At 38.2% G+C, this 9,583-nt stretch overlaps 1 long non-coding RNA gene across 1 annotated transcript in view; it reads left to right on the top strand.

Moving 5' to 3' along the window:
• Window positions 1–214: 214 nt before the first annotated feature.
• LOC122642694 overlaps window positions 215–9,583 on the top strand; it is a 19,142-nt gene continuing 9,773 nt past the window's right edge. Inside the window, exons 1-2 of the long non-coding RNA XR_006330082.1 lie at window positions 215–227; window positions 3,169–3,173. This is a non-coding gene — a long non-coding RNA (uncharacterized LOC122642694). The remainder of the gene's footprint in view (window positions 228–3,168; window positions 3,174–9,583) is intronic.

Below are 9,583 nucleotides of genomic sequence, written 5' to 3'. Positions count from 1 at the left end.
AGATGTGCAACATCGAAGATGCTAAGCAGATGTAATAACCTACACCCAAGGTAAGTAGTTAAAACATGCATCAATCCCCCCAAGAAACAATGTTGCATGTTTCAATATAAGGCATGTGTACGAGACTGTCAATCCTCAATGAACCGTTGCACCGATCGAGAGATTCAATTACCTTGATTGGACCGAGAAAAATCAATTCAAACAAAATGTTCAAGGAAATAGATAATGTTTTGTATATATATCTAAAAACATTTCAAAAACATTTTGAAAAATGCTACAAGATCCAGATTTGTGTCCAATCCTGTATTGAATACACTCCTCAACATACTCCCAACATATGGGCGGTGGGTTCTATGTTGGGCATCTCTTTCAAATACAGTCAGACATTGAGAATCCAATGCACCGATATATAGTCAAAGAGAGGCATCAACCATTGGTATACCAAAACTCTCAACATATGAATGCATTGATAAGGACCCGTCAGGTCAAGGGACCAATCATGAACTACTTAAGAGAATCTCATTTTCTTTATAAACTGACAGTACACCACATGTGAAATTCTCAAATGATCTAATCCAATGTACACGCCAAATGTACACTCACATTTGTGTCTTGGAAAAATAACCATCCTAAGCACACACAATGTGACCACCATGCCGGATGGGATGTCTAGTCCCATCCCCAGTGGTGAACAGTTTTAGGTATGAATACCTAAGGACAATAACTGAGCTTAATAACTGATCATGCTAATCAAAATCAAAGTTTATTTATTCAAACAGAAGGAGTTTTTGTACATCAGTGTCAGTTACCCATGGACTTCACCCCCATATTCCCAATATGTTTCTCAAAAAAACTAGGAGGCAATGCCTTAGTCATGGGGTAAGATAAGTTATCACCACGCTGAATAATCTCACGAATCAAGTGATATTTTTGCTCCACATGTTTGTTCCTCTGATGAGCTCTTGGTTCCTTTGTTTGTGCTATAGCTCCCCTGTTGTCACATAACAATTGTATGGGTCACTCCACTAGCTTAGGCACCACCCCTAGGTCTGTCAAGAATTTCTTGAGCCAGACACCTTCCTTGGCTGCTTCACTAGCTGCCAACTACTCAGCTTCTGTTGTGGAGTCAGTTGTTGACTTTTGTTTGGCACTCCTCCAAATCACTACACCCTCATCAATCATAAAGACCATCCCAGAGGTAGACTTTCTGTCATCCTTGTTAGTTTGGAAATCTAAATCTGTATATCCAACTACTGACAACTGATCACAACCATATACAAGGAAGTAATCTTTGGTCCTCCTCAAGTACTTAAGGATCCCCTTAACAACTGTCCAATGTTTTTATCCTGGATTGGATTGATATCTACTCACAATCCCTACATCGTGCCAAATATCTGGCCTGGTACACAACATGGCATACATCAGACTTCCTACTGCCGAAGCATAGGGAACTCTCTTCATAGTCTCAATTTCCTGGGGAGTTTGAGGGCATTGTGACTTGGATAAACCGATTCCATGTCTGAGAGGCACATTACCTTTCTTCAAATCCTGTATGTTGAACCTCTCAAACACTTTGTCAATGTAGGTGGATTGTGACAATCCCAACATCCTCTTCTTGCTATCTCTCACAAGCTTAATTCCTAGGATGTAACTGGCTTCGCCCAGATCTTTCATTGAAAATGTTTTGGATAACCACATCTTTATCGATGAAAGTAACTCCACATCATTCCCAATGAGTAGTATATCATCCACATATAGGACAAGAAAACAGACGGCACCCCCACAGATTTTCTTATACACACATGGTTCATCAATGTTTTGGTCAAACTCAAATTCCTTGATAGTTTGATCAAAATGGATGTTCCATGATCTGGAAGCTTGCTTTAGTCCATAAATGGACCTCAACAACCTGCATACCTTGTTTTCCTCCCCTAGGAAGACAAAACCCTTTAGCTGATTCATGTATATGACCTCATCAATAACCATTAAGGAAAGCGATCTGTACATCCATCTGCCAGATCTCATAATCATGGTATGCAGCAATCGATAATAGAATCTGAATGGATTTAATCATCGCTACCGGTGAGAAGGTTTCATCATAGTCAATACCCTCTTTCTGAGTGTATCCCTTCGCCACCAGTCTTGCCTTGAAATGTTCCACCTTTCCATCCACACCTCTCTTCCTCTTGTAGATCCATTTACAGTCAATGGGTTTTACCCCTTCTGGAAGATCTTCAAGAGTCCAGACATGGTTAGAATCCATGGAATCTATTTTACTGCGCATAGCTTCCTGGCATTTTACCGAGTCAACATCCTTAAGAGCCTCAACATAAGTATAAGGATCTGTGTCTGAATAATCAAACACTACGTGGAATTCTTCCACCTTTTGATCCTCCTCAATGAGAAGGTACAAACTAGTTGGTGGTCTGATAGACCTCTCACTCCTCCTAGGCTCTTGAGGCTGTTGCTCAACTGTGGGTACGTTAACTGGAATTTTTATCGGCGCAGAAGGTACTTGGTCATTGGTTACTTCTTTAATGACCATCGGATCTGATCTAGGTGAGATCATGTCATCCTCAAGAAAAGTCGCATGCTTACTAACTATGACTTTCTGATTAACAGGGTCGTAGAAGTAGTAGCCTATTGTAGTCTTAGGGTATCCCAAGAAATAGCATCTATCTGTTCGGGATTCTAACTTATCTGTCTGTGGTTTCCTTACATGTGCTATACAACCCCACACCTTAAGATGTTGAAGACTAGGGTTACGCTGATACCACAACTCAAAATGTGTTTTGATCACAGACTTTGTTGGTACTCTGTTCAGCATATAGATGCCAGTTTCCAGTGCGAAACCCCAAAAACTCAATGGCAGTTCTGAATAACTCAACATGGATCGAACCATGTCCAACAAGGTTGTTCGGTTCCTCCTTTCTGAAACTCCGTTCTGTTGAGGTGTTCTTGAGGTAGCCAACTGAGTTATAATCCCAGCTTTCTTCAAATAGCCCCTGAACTCATTTGATAAATACTCTCCTCTTCAATCAGATCAGAGGCACTTGATGCTATTACCCAACTATTTTTCAACCTCCGCTCAGAATTCTTTGAATTTGTTAAAGGTTTCCGACTTGCGGTGCATCAAGTATATGTAACCATAGCAAGAGTAGTCATCAGTAAAGGTTACGAAGTATTCGTAACCATACCTCACCTGAACATTGATGGGTCCACATACATCAGAGTGTATCAATTCTAACATAGCTTCAGCTCTTCTTCCCTTGTTAGAGAAGGGTTTCTTGGTCATCTTTCCTTGTAGACATGACTCACAAGTTGGATAAGGTTCTACCTTCAATGATTCCAAAGGCCCATCCTTTACCAACCTTTTTATCCTTTCTACTCCAATATGACCTAATCTCAAGTGCCAAAGATATGTTGAATTATCTTGGGCTGATTTTCTTTTTAAAGAATTATTGAAGATCTCATTAACCTCTAGTACCGGTTTTAAGAGATATAATCCGTTATCCAGTAGGCCAGAAGCAATAAAAGAATTATTAAACCAAATAGTTAACTTATTATCAAAAAAGAAAGTGTAGCCATCCTTTTCAAGCCTACTAACAAAAACAATATTCCTCCTAAAATGAGGAACATAAAAACAATCTCTTAAAATTAAAGTACTATTATAAAAAACTAAAGTAAAATCTCCAACGGCCTCAGCACCCGTACCCATTCGCAAACAAACTTCATCCTTACTCAGTCTTTTTGTCAGCTTGAACCCCTGCAACAAGTTGTAAATATGGGCAGTAGACCCTGAGTCCACCAACCATGTGTCAGTAGGTTCCTCTGACAAATTAGACTCATAAAGGACTAGGGTTTCAGAAATGCATTCTTCCTGTTTCTCCTGCTTCCTTTTCTGAGCAGCCAGGAAAGCACGACATTCCTTCTTCCAATGTTCGTCCTTCTTACAATAGAAACAAGTTCCCTTGCCCTTGTTCTTCTGAATTTACTTGTTGCCAACCTTAGGGTTTTTGCCCTTGTCAGCCTTCTTCTTCTTCTTCTTGCCCTTAGGCTTTGAGGAAGAAGACTTGTCATCTGTAGTCAAGACCTCCATTTTCTGTTTCTTGGATGCAGCTTCCACTTCTTGCAACATGTTGCCCAGCTCAAGGAGTTCCTCAGAGAGTTTATTCATGTTATAATTAACAATAAACGATCCATAGATCTCCTGAGGCACAGAGTAGAAGATGACATCCGTCTTATAATTCAGCTTGAAGGATGTCCCAAGGTTCTCCAATTCTTGGAACAAGTTTTGCATTTTCATGACATGGTCAATAATCGGAGTACCTTGAGCCATCTTCGTGCTATGGAGGAGTGTCACCAGTTGATGATGGGCATGTCTTTCTTCTCTCCCATACATCTCCTTCAACTCCTCCATCATGTCCTTGGTCAAGTACAGATCCTTGACCGAACTAGCTATGGTCTTCTCCAGAGAACTCAACATGAGGAGTTTTGCCTTAGAGTTTTTCTGTCAAAACAACTCATAGGCCGGCTTAGAATCAGGGTTCTCCTCATTAGGGAATTCAGGCTCTTCTTCATCCAAGACAGACATTAGACCTGCTGCAGACAGGAGTAACTTGATGTTCCTCCTCCAGTCAACATAGTTTGGGCCGGTCAAAATATGGTCTTTAATAAGGGCGGCATAGTTCATTTGGGTTGACATTTTTAAAATCTACATGATGTACAAAAAATTAACAATTAACATAATCTACAACCATTGAAATAACTGGGGTAAGTACAATCAATGGACAATCACACCCCAAGCTTACCTCTAGCTTATAGGGCATGAATTGGAAACCAGCAACCCTCATGCTCCTGACTTAGCCTATCAGAGTTCATCATTCGCATCTTGGTTGGGTGGACTATTCTGTCCGTCACTTAGACTTTCAATGTAATTAGGCTACCTAAGTGCCATGCCCATTCCTATCGGCTGACACACACTCAAGTCAAGTGTTTACCCTTAATTTTGGAGGGAACTATGGGTTGGCCTATTATCATAGTACATATACCACTGACCACAATCTCTACCTATCACATGTGAGATGAATGCAGACAATTTCACCAATTCATCTAAATATTATCCTATCGGCATCTACAAGGGTAGATCAATGAAAATTTTACACTCACCAACTAAGGGAGGCCATGAGAATCCCACCAACTAGGGTTTCCCATATCACACTTGTATTGAAATTGAGGGAAAGCGGGAACGCACAAAAATCATAATTATACATCCAATGTACAAACATAATAGCTCATCAATCCAAGGAAAAATATAAACACCAATGGTTATGGGATAGCATCTTTAATCAACATGGTTTCATATCCATGATAAACTCTCTTTGATTAAAAGTGGATCGGAGCAATCATAGCCTCATATGTCACTCCCACTCATGGCAATAATAGTGTAATAATGTATATGCAACTAACTATTACAGGAAAATTCCAAAACTGCAATAAACTTGGACACTTCAAGTGAGCAAGCCCTTCCTTCAATCATCTCTCCAACGGACCGGCAAGATCCTTGATCCACGATCCCGATCTCAGCACGATCTCCAGGAGGTTACAATGAATAATTTTTAAACTAATTCAAAAATTATTACAACTCTTTCCAAATAAATAAAATTACATAACAGAAAACCAGTCCACCAAAATTGGACTGCCTAGAGGATAAAAAGGAAATTACATATAAAATCACATCCATGCCATGTCTAGCACACACATACATCTAATGCATGTAATTTTTAAATCCCATAATCATGGTTCTCATTACATATATGATGCTCAAAAATAATATTCCAATATTTTATGTGAAAATTGCCCAAAAACACATAAAAACATCATTCCATGACAATCCAAGTCATTATGATCATGTGCATCCATGATACAACCATTACTATGACAACTTATATCACAATGGTTATGTACATTATATGACCATTACCATGACAATCCAATGTCACTATGATCATGTGCATCACATAGCCATTACCATGACAACTTATGCCATAATAGTCATAACACATATCCCCACAAAGCCATCACATACATGCTTAAAATAAAATTAATAATCATAAAATTATAATAAGTCATTATGCCTATTGGGGAAGGTGGGTGAAGGGAGGAATCTCTTCACCCATCTTCTCCAATGAAATTCCCTTCAATAAGCAAATCAGAATTTTTTTTTTTTTTGAAAAAATTGCTACACAAAAAAAAAAAAAAAAAAACAAAAACAAAAGGGAAAATCATTAAACAAGGTGCACAAAGGCACAAGGTAGCACCGCACGCAGCAAGGCTGCCCATGCACGCACCCGGCAGCCAGCCACGTGGGCACGCGGCAGGCAGCCAAGTGCACACAAAGAGGGGGGTATGGCACGGCATGGGGCTGGGGTGTGTAAGGCAGGTGGGGCGAGTGCGCACGTGGCCGGCAGCCCTTGGCAGCATGCATCTCATCCTAAAAAATTTTTTTTTATTAAAATAAAAACTGAATACAATTTTTTAGAGCATCACATGAATAATGAAAAATTGAAAACAACCCCATCGATAAAGAGGCTCTGATGCCACTGTTAGCATCGCAAGTACGATCAATGCGAAAGCGAAAACAAGATCACAATATCGATGGAGAAGTCATTCAAATAACTGAACGAAGCAGAGATCGATTATTACCTAAGCCTCACAGATGCAAGACCTCCATTCGATGATTGCCATTTCTCGATCGTTCCACGCACCACGCAAGCTTTGCGTTCCCACACGGTCAAGCTGTAGATCTCCTCTACACACCAAGGAACACACCATCTTGATTTCTTCTAGGATCAAACACCAAAGAAGAGAGAAGGGAGAAAACGAATTTTGGAGAGGGAGAGAGAGCTCAATGTTTTTTGGGTTCTTGTGTATATTCTATGTGATTTTGCCATCCATAAAAATATATATTTATGTCTCACACAATCCCAAAAGGCTATCTCACATGGGTGTGATATATTGAGTTTCCAAATATGACTCAATTATCTACCCATCCAATCTTTCTCAATGAGGAAAGATCTACATTGCTAGAGGAATCCAATATTGGGTGGAATATCCAATATTTCCCCATTGGTTTTTCTTTTCTGACACATGTATGCAATGAGATTTTTGTGCTTAAATTTTTTAACTTGATTTTGAATCGATTCGCTTCCGCCGCCGCCAACAGACTATACAGGTGAAGGGTCATCTAGTAACACTGCTGATCGTTAACTTCTTAAGGAGTACATGGAAAAGACCGATGGACTGCTGAACAACATGGACAAGAAGCTTAACTCCGTTCTCCTTCAACTCTCTTGTCTCACTCAGCATTTCAACCTACCTCCTGCAACCGATCCTTAGTTTATTTCTTTTTGGCATTTTGATTTGGACAATTTATGGTTATGTTTGTTAAGTTTTGAACTGCTGGAATGCTTTTCTGTCACGTATTTTCTTTAATTACTGTAGAACTTTAAAATTTCTAGTATGTATGACTCTATGCATTATATGGTTTGAATCATAATTCCATAATTATTATTATTTGTGACATGGCATAAGTTGAGGAGGAGCCTAGTTAGCATTATCTCTTTTTGTTGCTGACAAAAGGAGGAGAAAAATAATATTTTCTTTGTGAGATTCTTTGTAATATAGTTTATCATATGGTTGTCCATAGATTGATTGGATATATTTTAATTGTCTCAAAAGAATCATTTGTTTGTCATCATCAAAAAGGGGGAGATTGTTGAAAAACACACATTTTATCTAAATCCCTTTTTATAAGTTTTGATGATAACAAACATATGCCAAAGAGAACAAACCATGATACTAACAACTTGCAGAAGGCTCAAAGAATAAATGAAAGCAAACAAAAAGAAAAGTATGAAAGCTATAAACCTCAACTTGAAGAAGACCAGAAGACAGAGAAGATTGAAGATTATGTAATAGCTAGAAGCATACATCATGAAATTTAATGAAAAACCGCATATCATTCATGCATACATGCTTAGAGACCGTAGGAGATGATTTATAGACCTTAGAGACCTTAGGCATAAGATGGATAAAGGTTATGAAAAAGTATATCAGAGACAGCCAGCCAAATAGGATAAAAACAGGCAAGTGGTCGATCGGCCCACAAAGCATTTTTGACCGCTGGAAACAGAAGCTTGCTGGTTTCAACCGGTCGCCCAACAACTACCAATTGACCAACCAGAAGACCAGCAATTGACTGGTAGCACAAGAACAAGTCCTAATGGCTCTATTACACCCAAAGGTCACATTCAACAGTCGATCGGTAAAACCTAGTGGTCGACCGATAGACAAAAAAAACTAGCTGTCTTATAGCCATTAGAGCTATTTTGACACAGTTTTTTCGCATTAAATGATGCCTATAAATACCAAATGTGTCAGACCTTTTCACCATCACTATAATCCAAAAGAAGACATTATTGTGAGGTGAAAAATTCAATTCAAAGCTCATTGTGCCATCATTGCAAGTCAAGAAGAATTCTTCATCATTCTAGTTTGACTTCATTGTTCAATACCTTGCTTTATTAACGAATCGCTTCTAAGAAGAAGCTCCAAAAGGTCAAGTGTTATTGCACTCATATTTGCATATCTTCATTTGCATTGCAAGAAGTAGTTGACACACTTCTTGCCTAGGTAACACTCTTTTCTTATTTTTTTAGTTAATTTTTTTTTACTCTTGAGTTGGGTGGACTCTAGATCAGTAAGATTGTTCTTACACTTACCTAGACTGTACTTAGGTTAAGTGTAAGAGATTCTTTTATCCTTAAAAGATTGAATGATCGTCTTAGTCTGGTAAAAATATTTGTAAAAGGTGTTTTTCTCACCTACTGTACTGAAAGGAAAAATATTAGTGGAATTCTCTCAAGGTTGAGAGGAGTGGATGTAGACTCTAGGTAGAATCGAACCAATATAAATGTTTGTCTTCTTTATTCTTATTTACACCATTTTATATATCTTAATTTAAGAAAAGATAGTGAAAATCGAGAAAGATATAAATTTGAATAAGATAACCTATTCATCCCCTCTAGGTTATCCAAGTCAACATGTAAATAAACATGGGTTTCCATAATAAATGTTTTTTTCAAATGTAACAAGGATGAGTCACAATTGCACAAAATGTTTAAATTACTCCCATTTCGTCTCTATAGTGAGACAATCAAAGGTAATTTTTAGTGATGTCATCACATATACTTGTGCACTAACCCTTTGTGAAGAGTAGATATTGTGTAATATAGATAAAGAAAATGGAGAATCTCTGGTAAACATAATCATTTGTCTATGGTTGTGTATGACCGTGTTTTCCTTTGTCTATCTTTGTCTATTTGCATAAGATTGTGTTTTCCTATTGTATTTTACATTTTGTGCAAGACTGCGTTCTCTGTGTATTTACAAAAAAAATCATTGTATAGGACTAGGTTTTCCTATTGCATTTCATGTATTATATTGGATTGTGCTTCCTTTTGCATCTCAAAAAAAAAATCATTTGCATAGGATTGTGTTTTCCTATTGCATTTTATATTTT

This window comes from Telopea speciosissima, chromosome 10 (genome assembly GCF_018873765.1).
Source record: "Telopea speciosissima isolate NSW1024214 ecotype Mountain lineage chromosome 10, Tspe_v1, whole genome shotgun sequence".
NCBI lineage: Eukaryota > Viridiplantae > Streptophyta > Magnoliopsida > Proteales > Proteaceae > Telopea > Telopea speciosissima.
Note: the sequence above shows the minus strand (reverse complement) of the source record. Positions and strands in the feature narration are given on the sequence as shown.